This window comes from Capricornis sumatraensis, chromosome 13 (assembly GCF_032405125.1).
Source record: "Capricornis sumatraensis isolate serow.1 chromosome 13, serow.2, whole genome shotgun sequence".
Taxonomy (NCBI): Eukaryota; Metazoa; Chordata; class Mammalia; order Artiodactyla; family Bovidae; genus Capricornis; species Capricornis sumatraensis.
Genome location: NC_091081.1, coordinates 29,374,453 through 29,395,758, shown reverse-complemented (window position 1 = coordinate 29,395,758; position 21,306 = coordinate 29,374,453).

Sequence of the window (21,306 nt, the reverse complement as noted above, 5' to 3'; positions counted from 1 at the left end):
AAGTGGAGACATGTCATTAATACAAAACGACCTTGGAACAAGGAGGCATTGGTGGGGTCATGTGCTGGGACGGTGGAGAAGGCTGCAGCGGACTGCTGGGTCAGCTGCTAGGCCCTTGGGCATAGCCTGAGGGGCCCTGCACTCTGACCGAGTGAACTCAGGGTAACCCTGCCATTGGCCATTTTGCAGGGATCCAGGGGACCTGGTCGCCAGCAGCAGCAAGAGCAGGGCACCCACAGCAGGGAGGTCAGTGAGGATCCACAGCCACCCCTGCAGAGAGACTGATGTCAAACAGGATCACACGGATGCTTCCAGCAAGGATGGCAGTGGCGAGCGTGTCAGGAGCATTGGGATGGCATTGGCTCAGGACATGAAGAGGACCTGGGTTCACATCGAATTCATGCAGGCAAAACAGGGGCATGAATAGTGACTGGGACCCTCACCATCAAGCCCCATTTTCACCTCCCAAGGTTGTTCTGAAAAACAGTCCATTCGGGAGAAAAATGCTCTAAGCTCAAATCTCATCCCCAAGGTGACTGATTCACTTTTCAGCAACTATGGATAACTTTTAAAAGATACACAAGATTAGAATGAAGGTGGTCATGGTAACTATAAAACCCAGGATGGATGCTAAGGGCTTTATGGTATAGCTCATCTCTTTTTAAAAAGGGCTGTTTCCCCCAAAGCTGAATCTTTCCTGTGACAACAGCTGTAAATTAGCCAAGGCAGAAATGGAAGACATTGAGCCCATTGCCCATAAACGCAGAACCCCGCTGTTGATGAGAAAATGCTGGCATCCCAAAAGAATAGGAAGCCAGGGGTCCGGGAAAGGGGATTCTCAGTAGCCAGGCAGGTAAAAATATCCATCGATATCTTTGCCCAGCCTTTTTGTATATGAGGCTCCCTTTGAATGTGAAAAGGAATGTGAGAGGCCTCGATTGATTAACTGAGAAAAACTCACAGTGACAAGTATTTACAATGACACTTAAATACCATTCAAGAAATAGTAATGCATGGAACGTGTGAGAGACTGTTTTTCAACCTCAGGCAATGTTTGGAGGATATTAGCAGAGACACAGTAACAGCTCCTGTAAACCCAGGAGGTAAAAGACTGAGATGTATCCCTACCCTTAAGAAATCTATTGTTTAGTTTTTAAAATTGGGCCCACACAGGCTTTGACCTGGCATTAGCACAGCACTGACAGGCTGAGAACTTCGGGACAAGGCAGGCAATTACGCGGACCCTCCACCCGGAAAGTCCCTTGCTGAATAACTGGGGACTATGAGGGGAGAGCAGGGCTTCCCAGGGGGTGAAGACATAACAAACGTGGGTTCGATCCCTGGGTTTGGAAGATCTCTTGGTGGAGGGCACGGCAACCCACTCCAGTAATTCTTGCCTGGAGAATCCCATGCACAGAGGAACCTGGCAGGCTACAGTCCATGGGGTCATAAAGAGTCAGACACGACTGAAGTGACTTAGCGTGTATGCACAGGAGGGGAAGGGAGAGGATAGGAGGTGGAAACGGAGGGGGAGGGGAGGGGAAGTGGGCCTGACACACAGCAGCTGCTATGCTGAGCCTCCAGGGGAGCTAAAAGAGTAAGATGGGACTGCCCATTTCTCGGTGGTTCCCTACCTGAAGACCTAATTGGCATTGCCTGGTGTAGAGCTGAGACAGTTCTTTCTGTCTGCCTCACAGAAAATGGGGATTTCCTTCAGAAGCTCTCCAGGGCCCAGCAGGCTTGAGAAACGGGACCCTTGTAGACAGAAGCTTAGCCTGAAGGCAGTCTGGCTCTATTACAGGCTCATTCCAGTGCTTTAGAAAAGAGTTCATCCTTCTTGCCCTAAATGGGAAGGAAATCCAGAAAAGAGTGGATGTATACACAGGACTGATTCACTCTGCTGTACAGCAAGAGCTAATACAACGTCATAAAGCAACTACAGTTAAAACAATACACAGGGATCATTGGGCAAGACAGACTGACTTCTCGAAGAGCTGGACAACACACTGCCCCATAGTTCTGAAAGGTCATCACAGTGATACTTAATGTTTTTTAAAAAGTTCACCTTTCTACCCACAGATTAGTCCTCCTTCCCTGGATACTTTAGAGCTAAGTGGTTAAAGAAAAACTAAATCAGTAGTCTGATCTGATGCTCCCAGACCAGCGAGTGGTTAGACTTTGATGAGCTGGGGTGGGGAGATTGAGATTGGCAAGTCTGCCCCTCCCTTCCCCCTTTCCCTTATCCCCTCTCCCCCACGCAGGTCCGGAAGTCCATAGGTCTCTTTTTCCAGGGGCCAGGGGTTGTCATGTGAGTGCAGGAAGGCACCCTGACTCAGCATGAGAGAACACGGTTGAGCAAACAAAAATTTTGTATTTTACAGTTGAGTTAGGGACGTGGTGGCAAGCAGAAGATGTAATTGGGACATAGTCATAATAAACCAAGGGCCCCCAGGAAGTTGGCAGGCTCCAGAGCTGGACCCAGGTAGAGAAAATTAGACCTTCCTAAAAAGCATCTCTAAAACACACCAACACAAGCAGATAGAAACCACGTTGCTTTACAGTAATGCCAATTCAGCAGAAATAAGGATCCTCCAGGGCAGATTATCTATGGTTAGGAGCCAGATGAGTCTGGTAACTGTATTATAATATTTTTCTCTTCTCCTTTGCACTCAGGAGCACTTGGCATCCTTCTTCAAGGCTATAATTACATTTGGTACCTGCAAAAGGCTTTGATAAAAGTAATGTAATTTTGTATTTCTCTGATCATTTGCTGATTCAGTAAGAGGTCAGAGTCTGCTACCAATGGCAGCTCTATGAGCAGGGACTGTAGTTTAAATATCGACTACTTTTGTACACAATGATATCAGAGGGATGGGAAGATTCCAGAGATCAGTCCTGCCTTCCTTTCTCCTGTCTTTCCTCTCTCCTTCCTTTCTCCATTTGTCGAGTGCCTCCCATGTGCGAGAGAGACAAAGACGAGCTAGACATAGTCCCTGGCCTCACAGTCAACTGGGGAAACAGCAAAGGTGGCCCTTGCTAAAAAAAAAAAAAAAAAAAAAAGAGCTAAATCCAATGGTTAGAAGTTGGTAAACCATGAAGATATAACAAAAACCAACTAACAGGAAACAAGGCGAAACAAAACAGTCCCTTGGCATTTTACCTGAGCATCAGTGATATGGGCCAAAGCTTTGTTTGTGAAGGGGTACACACTGAAGGTGTTGGCTAAGTGCTTGTTGGAGAAATTAACACTGTCACAGATGCTAGTGCTAGAGAGTGCCTCTGAGATTCTCTCGTTAGTCCTTTCATTTTACAGAAGAGGAAACTGAGACTTGGGAAGATCAGAAAGCCTTGGTCTTCACAGTAAACCAAACCTACTGGGTTCAAGTCCCAGCTCTGTCAGGGTCTCAGCTTGGAAACTCCAGGCTGTGGCTTCAGTTTGCTCATTTCTGAAATGGAGAGAACATTATCTCCTTTATAGGACTATGGTGATTAATGATGATTAAATATATATAGAAACTCTCAGTTCAGGCATTGCTTTTTTGCAGTTGCTCAGTAAGTCTTAACTAAATCTAAATTGTTTAAATCCATCATCACTAAAAGAAAATAAAAACATTAAACAATCCAATGATTCCAAATGCTGGTGAGAATGTGGATGAAGGACCATGTCCATACAGTGTGGTTGAGAGTGTAAATTGTACAACTACTTTGGACAACTGTCTCATATTCAGTGAAGTGGACAATGCACATGGCTTTGACCTGGAAGTTTTTCTATTAAGTACTTGCTAAGCTCATTCACACGTGCCAAGGAATGCTCAGTACAACAACGTATGCAGTTACCTGAACTGGAAGCAACCCAATTACCCATCAGCATCAGTCAGTTCAGTTCAGTTGCTCAGTCGTGTCCAACTCTCTGTGACCCCATGAATCGCAGCACACCAGGCCTCCCCGTCCATCACCAACTCCCGGAGTTCACTCAGACTCACGTCCATTGAGTCCGTAATGCCATCCAGCCATCTCATCCTCGGTCGTCCCCTTCTCCTCCTGCCCCCAATCCCTCCCAGCATCAGAGTCTTTTCCAATGAGTCAACTCTTCTCATGAGGTGGCCAAAGTACTGGAGTTTCTGCTTTAGCATCATTCCTTCCACAGAAATCCCAGGGTTGATCTCCTTCAGAATGGACTGGTTGGATCTCCTTGCAGTCCAAGGGACTCTCAAGAGTCTTCTCCAACACCACAGCTCAAAAGCTTCACTTCTTCGGTGCTCAGCCTTCTTCACAGTCCAACTCTCACATCCATACATGACCACTGGAAAAACCATAGCCTTGACTACACGGACCTTTGTTGGCAAAGTAATGTCTCTGCTTTTGAATATGCTATCTAGGTTGGTCATAACTTTCCTTCCAAGGAGTAAGCGTCTTTTAATTTCATGGCTGCAATCACCATCTGCAGTGATTTTGGAGCCCCCAAAATAAAGCCTGACACTGTTTCCACTGTTTCCCCATGTATTTCCCATGAAGGGATTGGACCAGATGCCATGATCTTCGTTTTCTGAATGTTGAGCTTTAAGCCAGCTTTTTCACTCTCCTCTTTTGCCTTCATCAAGAGGCTTTTTAGTTCCTCTTCACTTTCTGCCATAAGGGTGGTGTCATCTGCATATCTGAGGTGACTGATATTTCTCCCAGCAATCTGGATTCCAGCTTGTGGTTCTTCCAGCCCAGCGTTTCTCATGATGTACTCTGCATATAAGTTAAATAAGCAGGGTGACAATATACAGCCTTGATGTACTCCTATTTGGAACCAGTCTGTTGTTCCATGTCCAGTTCTAACTGTTGCTTCCTGACCTGCATATAGGTTTCTCAAGAGGCAGGTCAGGTGGTCAGGTATTCCCATCTCTTTGAGAATTTTCCAGAGTTTATTGTGATCCACACAGTCAAAGGCTTTGTCATAGTCCGTTCAGTTCAGTTGCTCAGTCATGTCCAATTCTTTGCGACCCCATGAATTGCAGCACGCCAGGCCTCCCTGTTCATCACCATCTCCCAGATCACTCAGACTCACATCCATCGAGTCAGTGATGCCATCCAGCCATCTCATCCTCGGTCATCCCCTTCTCCTCCTGCCCCCAATCCCTCCCAGCATCAGAGTCTTTTCCAATGAGTCAACTGTTCTCATGAGGTGGCCAAAGTACTGGAGTTTCAGCTTTAGCATTATTCCTTCCAAAGAAATCCCAGGGTTGATCTCCTTTAGAATGGACTGGTTGTATCTCCTTGCAGTCCAAGGGACTCTCAAGAGTCTTCTCCAACACCACAGTTCAAAAGCATCAATTCTTCGGTTCTCAGCCTTCTTCACAGTCCAACTCTCACATCCATATATGACCACTGGAAAAACCATAGCCTTGACTAGATGGACCTTAGTCGGCAAAGTTATGTCTCTGCTTTTGAATATACTATCTAGGTTGGTCATAAGTTTCCTTCCAAGGAGTAAGCGTCTTTTAATTTCATGGCTGCAATCACCATCTGCAGTGATTTTGGAGCCCCAAAAAATAAAGTCTGACACTGCTTCCACTGTTTCCCCATCTATTTCCCATGAAATGATGGGACTGGATGCCATGATCTTCATTTTCTGAATGTTGAGCTTTAAGCCAACTTTTTCTCTCTCCTCTTTCACTTTCATCAAGAGGCTTTTTAGTTCCTCTTCACTTTCTGCCATTAGGGTGGTATCATCTGCATATCTGAGGTTATTGATATTTCTCCCAGCAATCTTGATTCCAGCTTGTGTTTCTTTCAGTCCAGCGTTTCTCATGATGTACTCTGCATATAAGTTAAATAGTCAATAAGGCAGAAATAGATGTTTTTCTGGAACTCTCTTGCTTTTTCGATGATCCAGCGGATGTTGGCAATTTGATCTCTGGTTCCTCTGCCTTTTCTAAAACCAGCTTGAACATCTGGAAGTTCACGGTTCACGTATTGCTGAAGCCTGGCTTGGAGAACTTTGAGCATTACTTTAATAGCATGTGAGATGAGTGCAATTGTGCAGTAGTTTGAGCATTCTTTGGCATTGCCTTTCTTTGCAATTGGAATGAAAACTGACCTTTTCCAGTCCTGTGGCCACTGCTGAGTTTTCCAAATTTGCTGGCATATTGAGTCCAGCATTTTCTCAGCATCATCTTTCAGGATTTGAAACAGCTCAACTGGAATTCCATCACCTCCACTAGCTTTGTTCGTAGTGATGCTTTCTAAGGCCCTCTTGACTTCATATTCCAGGATGTCTGGCTCTAAGTGAGTGATCACACCATCATGATTGTCTGGGTCATGAAGATCTTTTTTGTGCAGTTCTGTGTATTCCTGCCACCTCTTCTTAATACCTTCTGCTTCTGTTAGGTCCATACCATTTCTGTCCTTTATCGAGCCCATCTTTGCATGAAATGTTCCCGTGGTATCTCTAATTTTCTTGAAGAGATGTCTAGTCTTTCCCCTTCTGTTGTTTTCCTCTATTTCTTTGCATTGATTGCTGAGGAAGACTTTCTTATCTCTTCTTGCTATTCTTTGGAACTCTGCATTCGGATGCTAATATCTTTCCTTTTCTCCTTTGCTTTTCATCAGCATAACAATAGATAAATGTAGATATCTCTATATACAGGTTATGGCTTCCCAGGTGGTGCTGGTGGTAAAGAATCTGCTTCCCAGTGCAGGAGACACAAGAAATGTGGGTTCGATCCCTGGGTTGGGAAGATTCCCTGGAGAAGGGCATGGCAACCCACTCCTGTATTTTTGCCTGGAGAATCCCACGGACAGAGGAGTCTGGTGGGCTACAGTCCACAGGTTCACCAAGAGTCAGACATGACTAAAGTGACTCAGCATGCACACACATACACAGGTTATAGACAGATAACTCTTCATATAACAGAGTACCATGTGGCCACGAAAATGAGTTAAGTACAGCAGCACACAGCACCATGGGTGAACTTTACAAACATAATATTAAGAAGGAGAAGCAAGACAGAAAAGAATATATGTGGTGTGATTCCATTCATTGAAGGTCAGTTCAGCTCAGTTCAGTCACTCAGTATTATCCGACTCTGTGACCCCATGAACCACAGCGTGCCAGGCTTCGCTGTCCATCACCAACTCCCAGAGCTTGCTCAAACTCATGTCCATTGAGTCAGTGATGCCATCCAACTATCTCATCCTCTGTCATTCCCTTCTTCTCCTGCCTTCAACCTTTTCCAGCATCAGGGTCTTTTCCAGTGAATCAGTTCTTCCCATCAGGTGGCCAAATTATTGGAGTTTCAGCTTCAGCATCAGTCCTTCCAATGAATATTCAGGACTGATTTTCTTTAGGATTGACTGGTTTGATTTCCTTGCAATCTAAGGGACTCTCAAGAGTCTTCTCCAACACCACAGCTCAAAAGCATCAATTCTTTGGTGCTCAGCCTTCTTTATGGTCCAACTCTCAAACCCATACATGGCTACTGGAAAAACCATAGCTTTGACTATATAGACCTTTATCAGCAAAGTGATGTCTCTGCTTTTGAATAGACTGTTTAGGTTTTTCATAGCTTTTCTTCCAAGGAGCAAGTGTCTTTTAATTTCACAGCTGTAGTCACCATCTGCAGTGATTTTGGAGCCCTCCCCCAAAATAAAATCTGTCACTGTTTCCACTGTTTCCCCATCTATTTGTCATGAAGTGATGGGACCATATGCCATGATCTTAGTTTTCTGAATGCTAAGTTTTAAACCAGCTTTTTCACTCTCCTCTTTCACCTTCATCAAGAGGCTTTTTAGTCCCTCTTCACTTTCTGCCACTAGGGTGGTATCACCTGCACATCTAACGTTGTTGATATTTCTGCTGGCAATCTTGATTCCAGCTTGTGAGTCATCCAGCCCAGCATTTCACATGATATATTCTGCATATAAATTAAATAAGCAGGGTAACAGTATACAGCCTTAATGTACTCCTTTCCCATTTTAGAACAAGTCCATTGTTCCACGTCTGGTTCTAGCTGTTGCTTCTTGACCTGCATACAGATTTCTCAGGAGGCAGGTAAGGTGGTCTGGTATTCTCATCTCTTTAAGGCAGGCAAAACTAAATGATAGTGTTAAGTGTTAGTGCAAACATAGGTGGAAAACTATGAAGAACAGCAAAGAAATGATTACCACACAAGTTAGGAGTGATTAGTTTGAGGCAGGAAGAGGAAAGTTTTCATGGAGACGGGTACCCCAAGAATGTGTAAGGTGTTAGTAACATTTTATTTCTTGACCCAGGTGTTACTTATATGGGTGTTCTTGCTCGCTTTCTCTTTTTAATATGAGTGTTCTCTTTGTAACCACTCCTTAAACAGCACTATTAACATAAACTGTCAGCTGTTCTGTGATTTTCTGTAAGCAGGTTAGATTTCTCAACAAAAAGTGAAAAAAAAATATGCTGAAGAAAATGGGAGAACCACCCTCAGAGATATAGGACAAGAAAAAATGTGTCTTTTAAAACATTTTAAGTGCCTGTGATTCATATTGGATAAGTAGAGACATTCAAGGCTTGTAAATTTTTATATCTGACAGAATACAGTAGCATGAGTAGGATCACATTAAGAATTTCCAGAAGGAATTTTTCAAGCCATCTAACATTCTCATCTTCTGAGTATTTCTTGGATTCAGAAGTTAAGTAACAATGATAGATAAATTTCAATCTGGCCTAATTTCAGTGTTAACATACAACTATGAAAAACCTATATATGCAAACAAGTCTTATACGATTGAGACAGGAATGCAACTCTTATTTTTCACTAGGGGATCAATTAATTTGAGAAGAACAATTTACTGACAACATGGAGTTTTTACAAGGGAAATGGGTCAAAACAGTCACTTCTTTTAGTCTGGGCCTCATGGAATTCTTTTGCCTCTGGTTTCCCCAGATCAGGCCTGATCCTCTACTCATTGGGTAAGCAGACTTGATTTTACCACTTAACCCAGAGATTTGCAGGTCTGGGGGCCTGCTGGCAGTGGTTCCTGAGGTCAGTGACCTTCCCTTAGCTTTTGGGCCCTCATCTCCACTGCCCGTTCACTGGAGAAAGGCCTCCTGTGCATCCCACGATCCCTCCCATCTTAAAGCTTCATGTCACAACCCTCCCAGTCAGTTGTCATGATAGCCCATTCACTTTTCAACATCTGTTTTTCTTTTTTTGTATTGGGGTGTAATTGATTTCTTTAAAAACATTTTTATTTATTTCCTTGGCTGTGCTGGGTCTTAGTTACAGCACATGGGATCTTCCATCTTAGTTGCAGCAGGCGAGATCTTTGGTTGTGGCATGCAAACTCTTAGTTGCGGCATGTGGGATCAACTTCTCTGGCCAGGGATTGGACCTAGGCCCCCTGCTTTGAACTGTGGAGTCTTAGCCACTGTACCATGAGGAAAATCCCTGGGGTGTAGCTGATTTACAATGTTGTGTTACTTTCTGCTGTACAGCACAGTGAATCAGTTATACATATACACATAGCCACTCGTTTTTAGGTCTTTTCCCATGTAGGTCGTTACAGTGTGTTGAGTAGAGCTCCTGGGGCTGTATACAGTAGGTCCTTGTTAGTTATCTATTTTATATACCGTATATTTTAATCCCAGTCTCCCAATTTATCCCCTGCCTTTACTCCCATGTAACTGTAAGTTTATATTCTACATCTATGACTCTACTTCTGTTTCATAAATAAGTCCATTTGTACCATTTTATAAGATTCCACATACGAGTGATATCATATGATATTTGTCTTTCTCTGACTTACTTCACTCGGTATGACAATCTTTAGGTTCATTCATGTCAACGACATATTTTTATGGCAAAAAAAGTGAAAAAAAAAAAAAAAGATCCAGCTTAGACCTCATCCTTTTATTGGCTGGCAAAATTCCCACTCCCAAAATTCCAAAGGGAGTTTCACTCTTCACAGAGAATAGGGAAGCCTGACCAAAAGTAATGGGTTTGGTCAGTTCCCCATACAGGACAGGTACCCTGGATTTATGTTCTCTTTGTTTTTTTAATTGAAATATAGTTGACCTATAATATTATGTTAGCTTTAGGTGTACTACATAGTGATTTGATGTTTGCATATATTATGAAAGGAGGGATTGTGTTCTTTTATGGAATTATTCACTAAGCTTAGTTATTTGTTTCCCAAATACAGATTTCATGAAAATCATTTTAAGTGATAAAATATGAAGGCTTCAAATTATACATTTGAGAAATGAAATAGCAAAAGGACTCTAAATGCTATGCAAATCTGTGAGGCTCAGATTTAATGCTTTCACAAAATAACCACTCTTCGTAGGCCTGGACACTTCCTCCTCACATAGGTTTCACTTAGTGATTCTGTCATCTACTTTGGGGGCATCAGCTGTCCTTCCAGAAATGAGCACAAGTAGTCCATAAGAGGGCAGAGAAATGTGTTTAAAAAAATGTGATCTACTCCAGGGAACGGGAAAAAGAGTGAAGGTGAGCCCTTTCCAACATGAGGAGAAAGAGCTACTTTCTGAGAAGAGGGGATCAAACCATTGACCAGAATTTCTTCCCTGGTGAGAACCTGAGTGCTCTCAGGTCACTCGCCTTAAACTCCATCTCCTGGAGTGGGCCAAGCCAGTTCCCAAAGCATGCCTCACAGCGCCCCTACGCTAACAGGCCACCACAAAGGACCTGACTCAAAGAACATTTCTTCCAACGAAGGAAACACTTTCTCTTAAGACGTTTGAACCATTTGTTGATGAATAGCATTCGAGCTCAAATACGCCATCCTCAGAGTGACAGTGGAGTGGCTTTGCATGGTACTTTTCTATGTTACAGCCAGGGTTTGCTATAACATAGACACAGGCCTCACACCCTGTCAGCTTGAGAACTTTAATTTATGCTTGCAAACTTTGTCAAACTCTACAGTTTTTCCTCTGACATCTTCCTGCTTTACAGGTTTGCTCCATTCCCAGGTCTGGATTTGGCAGAGGCAAAAATCAGACTTGATATCCGTTGAGTCCTAAATCATACCCTGTTGGGGGATTTCGTATCAGACTATTCCAGAAAACTTCACACGTTAGTGGACATGCCACATTACCCCAGGGAGATGCCATACATTCTGAAGAGCAGTGAATGGTTCCATATGGCCTTGATTTCTTTAAAGTACCACATCAATGTTTTAAACTAATTAGTATTTAAGATGCCAATCCTAGTCATTTAAAATAGGTTTCATACCAAGGGGACATGGTCGCATGCTCACTTCACAAGTTTTCCCAAGATGAAAAGTGGAGTATGTGAACCACTTTCAGAAGTGCTTCCAGATCCACTCAGTTGTTTTTTATCGACTCTTGTTCCTTGTTTATATGTTCAAACTTCTCTTTTATTTCTTGAAATACATTAAGCACACTTATTTTCTGCATCTGCTTATTCCAATATGCCAAATCTTCCTGTGTTTGACCCAACATTTTCTTTCCATCTGCTCTTACTTATGCAGGCTTGCTTTCTTCTGTGTTCTGTGTTTTCTGATTGTGAGCTTTTGCTCTTGAAATTTTATCTGCATCGTTTGGGGCCTAGGCTCAAGATATTACTTCAGAGAGGCATTGTGTTTGCTTCTGCCAGTTGTTTGGAGGACTCCAAACTTGAACTCTAGGTAAGTGATCATACCATCATGATTATCTGGGTCATGAAGATCTTTTTTGTACAGTTCTTCCATGTATTCTTGCCACCTCTTCTTAATATCTTCTGCTTCTGTTAGGTCCATACCATTTCTGTCCTTTATCGAGCCCATCTTTGCATGAAATGTTCCCGTGGTATCTCTAATTTTCTTGAAGAGATCTCTAGTCTTTCCCATTCTGTTGTTTTCCTCTATTTCTTTGCATTGATCGCTGAGGAAGGCTTTCTTATCTCTCCTCGCTACTCTTTGGAACTCTGCATTCAGATGCTTATATGTTTCCTTTTCTCCTTTGCTTTTCGCCTCTCTTCTTTTCACAGCTATTTGTAAGGCCTCCCCAGACAGCCATTTTGCTTTTTTGCATTTCTTTTCCATGAGGATGGTCTTGATCCCTGTCTCCAGTACAATGTCACGAACCTCATTCCATAGTTCATCAGGCCCTCTATCTATCAGATCTAGGCCCTTAAATCTATTTCTCACTTCCACTGTATAATCATAAGGAATTTGATTTAGGGCATACCTGAATGGTCTAGTGGTTTTCCCTACTTTCTTCAATATAAGTCTGAATTTGGCAATAAGGAGTTCATGATCTGAGCCACAGTCACTCCCAGTCTTGTTTTTGCTGACTGTATAGAGCTTCTCCATCTTTGGCTGCAAAGAATATAATCAGTATGATTTCAGTGTTGACCATCTGGTGATGTCCAAGTGTAAAGTCTTCTCTTGTGTTGTTGGAAGAGGGTGTTTGCTATGACCAGTGCATTTTCTTGGCAAAACTCTATTAGCCTTTGCCCTGCTTCATTCCGTATTCCAAGGCCAAATTTGCCTGTTACCCCAGGTGTTTCTTGACTTCCTACTTGCATTCCAGTCCCCTATAATGAAAAGGACATCTTTCTTCTGTGTTAGTTCTAAAAGGTCTTATAGGTCTTCATAGAACTGTTCAACTTCAGCTTCTTCAGTGTTACTGGTTGGGGCATAGACTTGGATTACTGTAATATTAAATGGTTTGCCTTGGAAACGAACAGAGATCATTCTGTCCTTTTTGAGATTGCATCCAAGTACTGCATTTCGGACTCTTGTTGACCATGATGGCCACTCCATTTCTTCTAAGGGATTCCTGCCCGCAGTAGTAGATATAATGGTCAACTGGGTTAAATTCACCCATTCCAGTCCATTTTAGTTCACTGATTCCTAGAAGGTCGACATTCACTCTTGCCATCTCCTGTTTGATCACTTCCAATTTGCCTTGATTCATGGACCTAACATTCCAGGTTCCTATGCAATATTGCTCTTTACAACATCGGACCTTGCTTCTATCAACAGTCCCATCCACAACTGGGTATTGTTTTTGCTTTGGCTCCATCCCTTCATTCGGAGAAGGAAATGGCACCTCACTCCAGTGTTCTTGCCTGGAGAATCCAAGGGACGGGGGAGCCTGGTGAGCTGCCATCTATGGGGTCGCACAGAGTCGGAATAAAATGACTGAAATGACTTAGCAGCATCCCTTCATTCTTTCTGGAGTTATATCTCCACTGATCTCCAGTAGCATATTGGGCACCTACCTACCTGGGAGTTCCTCTTTCAGTATCCTATCATTTTGCCTTTTCATACTGTTCATGGGGTTCTCAAGGCAAGAATACTGAAGTGGTTTGTCATTCCCTTCTCCAGTGGACCACATTCTGTCAGATCTCTCCACCATGACCCGCCCATCTCGGGTGGCCCCACACAGCATGGCTTAGTTTCATTGAGTTAGATAAGGCTGTAGTCCATGTGATTAGATTGACTAGTTTTCTGTGATTATGGTTTGTATGTTGCCCTCTGATGCCTCTTGCAACACCTACCATCTTACTTGGGTTTCTCTTACCTTGGACGTGGGGTATCCCTTCACAGCTGCTTCAGCAAAGCGCAGTCGCTGCTCCTTACCTTGGACGAGGGGTATCTCCTCACTGCCGCCCCTCCTGACCCTGAACATGGAGTAGCTCCTCTCGGCCGTCCTGGCCCTCGGCACATTCTGGAATGTGAAGTCAAGTGGGTCTTAGAAAGCATCACTACGAACAAAGCTAGTGGAGGTGATGGAATTCCAGTCGAGCTATTTCAAATTCTGAAAGATGATGCTGTGAAAGTGCTGCACTCAATGTGCCAGCAAATTTGGAAAACTCAGCAGTGGCCACAGGACTGGAAAAGGTCAGTTTTCATTCCAATCCCAAAGAAAGGCAATGCCAAAGAATGCTCAGACTACCGCACAATTGCACTCATCTCACGACTGAGCGACTTCACTTTTACTTTCCACTTTCGTGCACTTGAGAAGGAAATGGGAACCCACTCCAGTGTTCTTGCCTGGAGAATCCCAGGGACGGGGGAGCCTGGTAGGCTGCTGTCTATGGGGTCGCACAGAGTCGGACACGACTGAAGTGACTTAGCAGCAGCAGCACATGCTAGTAAAGTAATGCTCAAAATTCTCCAAGCCAGGCTTCAGCAATACGTGAACTGTGAACTTCCAGATGTTCAAGCTGGTTTTAGAAAAGGCAGAGGAACCAGAGATCAAATTGCCAACATCTGCTGGATCATTGAAAAAGCAAGAGAGTTCCAGAAAAACATATATTTCTGCTGTATTGACTATGCCAAAGCCTTTGACTGTGTGGATCACAATAAACTGTGGAAAATTCTCAAAGAGATGGGAATACCTGACCACCTGACCTGCCTCTTGAGAAACCTATATGCAGGTCAGGAAGCAACAGTTAGAACTGGACATGGAACAACAGACTGGTTCCAAATAGGAAAAGGAGTACGTCAAGGCTGTATATTGTCACCCTGCTTATTTAACTTCTATGCAGAGTACATCATGAGAAACGCTGGGCTGGAAGAACCACAAGCTGGAGTCAAGATTGCCGGGAGAAATATCAATCACCTCGGATATGCAGATGACACCACCCTTATGGCAGAAAGTGAAGAGGAACTAAAAAGCCTCTTGATGAAAGTGAAAGTGGAGAGTGAAAAAGTTGGCTCAAAGCTCAGCATTCAGAAAACTAAGATCATGGCATCTGGTCCCATCACTTCATGGGAAATAGATGAGGAAACAGTGGAAACAGTGTCAGACTTTATTTTTGGGCTCCAAAATCACTGTAGATGGTGATTGCAGCCATGAAATTAAAAGACGCTTACTCCTTGGAAGGAAAGTTATGAGCAACCTAGATAGTATATTCAAAAGCAGAGACATTACTTTGCCAACAAAGGTCCGTGTAGTCAAGGCTATGGTTTTTCCAGTGGTCATGTATGGATGTGAGAGTTGGACTGTGAAGAAGGCTGAGAGTCGAAGAATTGATGCTTTTGAACTGTGGTGTTGGAGAAGACTCTTGAGAGTCCCCTGGACTCAAGGAAATCCAGCCAGTCCATTCTAAAGGAGAGCAGTCCTGGGTGTTCATTGGAAGGACTGATGCTAAAGCTGAAACTCCAGTACTTTGGCCACCTCATGAGAAGAGTTGACTCATTGGAAAAGACTCTGATGCTGGGAGGGATTGGGGGCAGGAGGAGAAGGGGACAACAGAGGAGGAGATGGCTGGATGGCATCACTGACTTGATGGACATGAGTTTGGGTGCACTCAGGGAGTTGGTGATGGACAGGGAAGCCTGGCGTGCTGTGATTCATGGGGTCACAGGAGTCAGACATGACGAAGTGACTGAACTGATCTGAAACTTGAACTCATTAAGATTTAAAAATTGTCTGGTATCATGAATTTGGGTCACAATTTTATGTGTAGACTACACCATAGTTAGGAACTCTCAAGGAAGATTTAGATATCTTTTTAAAGTTCATCCAGCACTATAATGAAGACAGCCAAGTTTTAGGGGTTCTCTTCTGCAGGTCAATTCCGTGTGCACCTTCACGTTAGCTCTTTGGAGTCCCAGTTTTACGGGTGAAGTTCTTTTTTAAATATATACATTTTTAGCATATGTGAAATTATTTTTTTCCAAGTTTACTGAGATAACTTACATACAAGATTGTATAGGTTTAAGATTTTCATTATTTGGTGTATATATATATATTGTGAAATGACTGCCACAATAAGGTTAGTTAACACATCTGTGACCTCATATAGTTACTTTTTTTGGTATGTGGAAAGAATATTTAAGATTTACTCTCTTAGCAACTTTCATGTATACAACAGTATTGTTAACTATAGTCACCAAAACTTATTCATTTTATAACTAAAAGTTTATACTCTTTGACTAACATCTTCCCATTTCCCTCTTTCACCAGCCTATAGCAACCACCAGTCTACTCTCAGTTTCTGTGAGTTTAGCTTTTTTAGTTTACACATACAAATGAGATCATACAAGTTTTTTTTTTCTATCTGACTCATTTCATCTAGCATAGTGCCCCCAAGTTTCATCCAGGTTTTCACAAATGGCATAATTTCCTTTTTTATGATTAATATTCCATTATATACACACACACACACACAATGGAATATTACTCCATCATAAAAAAGGGAAATTATGCCATTTGTGAAAACCTGGATTGCCTAGAAAATCCCACGGATGGAGGAGCCTGGTAGGCTGCAGTCCATGGGGTCGCTAAGAGTCGAACACGACTGAGCGACTTCACTTTCACTTTTCACTTTCATGCATTGGAGAAAGAAATGGCAACCCACTCCAGTGTTCTTGCCTGGAGAATCCCAGGGACGGGGGAGCCTGGTGGGCTGGGATCGCACAGAGTCGGACGCGACTGAAGTGACTTAGCAGCAGCAGCATGTGTATATACATATATACAGATATATACGTACCACGTTTCCCATGTATCTGTTGACAGATACTTAGCTTGTTTCCATGTCTTGGCTACTGTAAGTGGATGTAGGGGTGCAGATATCTTTTTGAGATAATGATTTCATTTCCTTTGGATATATACCCAAAAGTGAGACTGCCGTATCATATGGTAATTCTATTTTTAATTTTTTGAGGAACTTCCATACTCCTTTCCATAGTGATCATATCAATTTACATTGGGAGAGATTTCTTATTTTGCTCATAATCTTGCACAAGCCTGAGGCTTTATCTTCTCTCAGCCCCTGTACCTTGACAGTGTGAAAACTTATGACACTATGGTTTGACAGATTTTCTAGGAGCTTGCTCACTTCCCAGGAGTCTCACTTTAACTTTGTTTTTGGTTTCTGTGGTTCTCTTTCCAGCTCAATGATTCGCTGAAAAAAATATTTTAAAATCTTATCCAGCTTTGGTTTTCATCAAGTGGTCTGTTCCAGTTATCTACCCACCATGTTAAAGTGAAGTGCTATAGAAACAAGGTTAGAAATGTATAACCAGGTGCTATGCACAGCTTAAGTACAGTTTCTCAAGGATTTCTGTTGCCTTTACTTTTTATTTGGAGCAAATCTCTGTCCTCAGAATACCAGACGGTAGCTGAGTGGAATAGGGATAATGGTGTGCTAGCAAACTGGGTCTCAGAGAGAAACACAGACTTGTTTATGAGCATTTGCCATTTCTGGGGGTTGAATATTCCCTCAGCAGCTGCCTTCAAGCTACTGGGTCAACTCACAGACCAAAGAGTTGGAAAGAGATGTGCACAGTTGTTCCTCATGCACTAGAGTGAACTAACTCTCCCTACTGCACAAGGAGGAGACGCAGGACAGAGTGGCTGAGTCGAGTGCCTGGAGGCCAGTCAGGACTCACGAGTGAGGGAAGAGGGCCTGATGAGGAAGAGGGGAACTGGAGCGCACGGGCCAGCTTCCTGTTGCCATGTGGGCATTGTGCCAGTGTCACCAGATGTGAATTTTCAAGGAGAGTTAGAAATCTAGCTTTTAGCTGAAATCTTTTTAAATGTTGGCCATTGACTCACAAACTTTAAAAATATGTGAGAGAGCCAAAAAAACACCCTAAGGGGGACAGATTTGGCCAGATATCCACCAGCTATGGACCGGTTGGGCTAGTGCTTGGGGTTACGCTTGCTTATCTAGTTCTAGCCTTATTTCTTTAGGCCAAATGGCCCATGTAAAGAAATGCTGTTAGAGAGACAGTGGAGGGTTGGGGGAAGAGCACACACCGTGGATTCAGACAGACCTCAGATTTCAAATCCTGAGCCTGCCGCTTACTCTGTGATCTTGGGGAAAGTCCGTAAAAGGAGAGCGGTGGTCCTTGTTTGAGTAGGTTGTTCTAGAGATAAACCGAGATGTTATGTGTAGGGAACCTGCCCTCTGTGTGGAGATAGTTATGGCTCTGTTATCATTCTTAAGCAGAAGCCAATTAGTCACAGCTGAAGGCAAACACTGGTGTGTGTGGAAGAAAGACCTCTAGCTCACTCTTCACAACCTTCACTGCCTTGGAATTACCTGGAAAATATTTTTAAAATATCAGTGCCAGAGCCTCCTGTTTAAGATTCTAATTCAGTTGATTCAAGAAGCCTGGTCATCATTATCTTAAAAAGTACCCCCTTCTCCTCAGATTCTAATCCTAAATGCTTTAGATTCATCATCTTATTTCACCTAGCCCACGCCAACAATCTTAGATAGTATTCTTCTCATTTTATGAATGAGGACCTAAGGCTCAATCATTAATAACAGCCCAAAGTCATATAACTGGTAGGGAAGAGGATCAGACTTAAAACCTCAGAACTTGAATTCTCAAACCCCATGCCGTTTAGCACTATTGTACATATCATATAGGGTTTTTGTGAGGCTAAAATTAAACACTGACAATAAAGTGCTTAGTTCAGGACTTGGAGCATGTTAAGTGACAAATGTTAGCTATCATCATTACCTCATAACACCAAAACAGAGAATCCTTTCCCACTTTCTCTTGTCTGTGCAATTCCATTTCAGGTAAATCTTCACCATTTTTTGGATCAACTTTTTTTCTCCCTGAAAACATACATACTTGCCCTCCAAATGAACCACAGGCCAGTCATTGTAATGACCTAGGGGAGACTCTGCCAAGGTATGTCTCACCTGAAGGGGGAAAAGAGAAGGAGAGAGGACAAGAGCTCCAGACTCCTAGAGAGAATGGTGGTGAAATATGCCTGGGTTGATGCCCCAGAGGACAAGTCTAAGCTCAAGCTCTTTGGTACATACTGTTCAGTATGTTTTCCAGAGGAGTAGTATGCGGAGAAGTGGGGAAGCAGAGGAGGGACTGATGAAGATGTCAGACAAAGAATGGGAAGCCACTGGAGACCTGAACATAGGGGCTCCTTCTTTCTTTCCTGGTGGCTCAGTCGGTAAAGAGTCTGCCTGCAATGCGAGAGACCTGGGTTCAGTCCCTGGGTTGGGAAGATCCCCTAGAGAAGGAAATGGCAACCCACTCCAGTATTCTTGCCTGGAGAATTCCATGGACAGAACAGCCTGGTGGGCTATAGTCCATGGGGTCACAAAGAGTCAGACACGACTGAGTGTTTCCTGTCTTCATTCTTGAAATAAGACACAGAAGCCAATCCAAGAGGGAAATGAGTACTTTGCTCATGGGCAGCATGCTCAGTCCCTGGTGTTTGGGCTCTGGTGTTAGAGGGAGTATCCAGCTGCAAAGGGGCTGGGCAGGGACCCAGTGCTAGTGGTGACTCCTCAGAGAACTCTGGCATCTACTATCAAAACCCCCACAAGTTGGGTGTTTGGGATGGTGAATTTACTTAGCTTACTGAAGTAAAAAATTTTTTTTAATGTTTGTTCCTCCAGTGATTCAATTTACAAATTGGAGTGGACAGTTACTACCTTAAATCAACTGTAGAAATTAACAAGGTATAATAAGTAGGGAAAATTTTGACCAAAAATTCTATTGCAAAGGTAATGTTGGCATTCCTTCCCGATCAACAACCATAACTTATTCAGCTTTCGTATACTAAACTGCGAAGAAATGAAGGACCAAGGAAGCCTTCAAGGGGAAGACAAAGGTCAAAGCAATTTCTGACTTAGAGGGAACAATCACTCTGAGTTTTCAAAGGCTTGCCCATAGGGACACATTACAAGTGTTAATTTTTTGGGTAGATTTACCAGTCTGTATGTTTATAGTCACTGCCATTTGAAGTTTTGATCTTCAACTCATTTAGAAACTTACCCAACACTGTATGTATGACCTCTTCTATTTGTCTTGTACTGCCTTTAAACTCTTGAAATACTGAAGTTTTCAACGTTTTACCCTCACAATTAAGACTGTAAAGCTTTTTGAGGAAAGTAGCTTTATTATGTCCCTACCCCCCTTTAATCACCAAGAGAGTCACAATGAGCTCAATTAATCTAGGAATCTTTAATTTTTTTCATTTTAGGGGGAAGGTCCGTGGGATATGCATTCTGTTAATGAACACACACTCAACCTGTTTTCATTAGTGAAATTCTAATGGCCAAGATCCCGGCCAGTGTAAACACATTCTTTCTATGTCTTAAAGACAAAGAATTGCCTAGATTTAGAGAAGAAAGGGGGTGATTTCTTTTACAGCATGTTAAAGTATTAAAAAGAAGCAACTGAAAGTTCTTTGGATTTTATGCTGTACCATAGGGCAAAACCTAGATGATGAGGCCTCCTGGTTCTTCGTACAAAGCAGAAAACCAGACAGCAATAAATTCTACCACACCTTCCACACTGCTAGGCTATAAACCAGATGTAAACTCGGCTTCTCAGCGGGGCAGGCCCACGATGAGAGGAGAGGGGCCGCACTGAGAACAAGCCCTAGAAGCAGAGACCGCTCTACTCCAGACTTCCACCTCTGCACACGAAGCGCAGCGACTCGCGGGCAGAGATGTCCACCCAAGAGACAGGTACAGATGGACTGGGGACATTCGGAGCAAGGGAGGAGGGCACAGACAAGGGTGTTTAGTGCGTTAAGTGTGTTGAAATCTGCTCCGGAGCCGGTGGCCACGGAGCCTAGCCTGGCGCGGCCTCCAGGATGAAAAGAAACAGGTGGCTTTGCTCCGGAATGTGAATAAGGGAGCCGAGCCCGGGCTTACAAAAGGCAGTATTCTGCAGCGAGAACACGTTGTCTCCGTAGAAGCTTGAAACTCTCACGAAACAGCGCGCGAAACTCCCAATCAGGCCCAAACGGCCGTCTGCAAAGGAAGCCCGTAGCGGGGACAGCCTTGCTGTCCCGTGAGCTGCGCTCAAAGAGGCCGCGGCGCCGCCCCGCCGCGTCCCCCAGCCGGCGCGGGCAGCCCCACGCGCCAGCCACTCGACCGAGCTGCCAGCACAACATTCCATTTAAAAATAACACCCACGTGCGCTGGTAAACAAGCGCGCGCGTCTCTCGGAGCCGCGTGCCCTGGGCGAGCCCGTGCGGCGCGCGTCCGCCCTCCTCCCGCACGTGTCTGCCAGCTCCGCCTGCGCAGCGCTAGCGAGGCCCAATCTCCGCCCCTTCGGCTGGCAGCGCACCACCGCGGAGTCCTGAGCCCTGCCGCTCCGGGGCCCTAGAGCCCCCCTGCGTTACCAGGCGTGCCCCGCAGAGTGCTTTCCAACTTTCCTTCCCTGATGCCACCTCAACGAGGCGGGACAAATCGCCTCAGGTCTGCTCCTTCCCCCCGCAACCCGGTCCTCGCAAACCCTCTTCCTTTTAACTCTCCCGTCAGCACGCGAAGGATTGGCTTCTGGGTTCGCCGTCTCTGTCCTCTCCTCCCTTCCATCGAATTTTACTCGATTGTTTATTATTTGATGGGGGGGCGGAGGCGGGGGGCG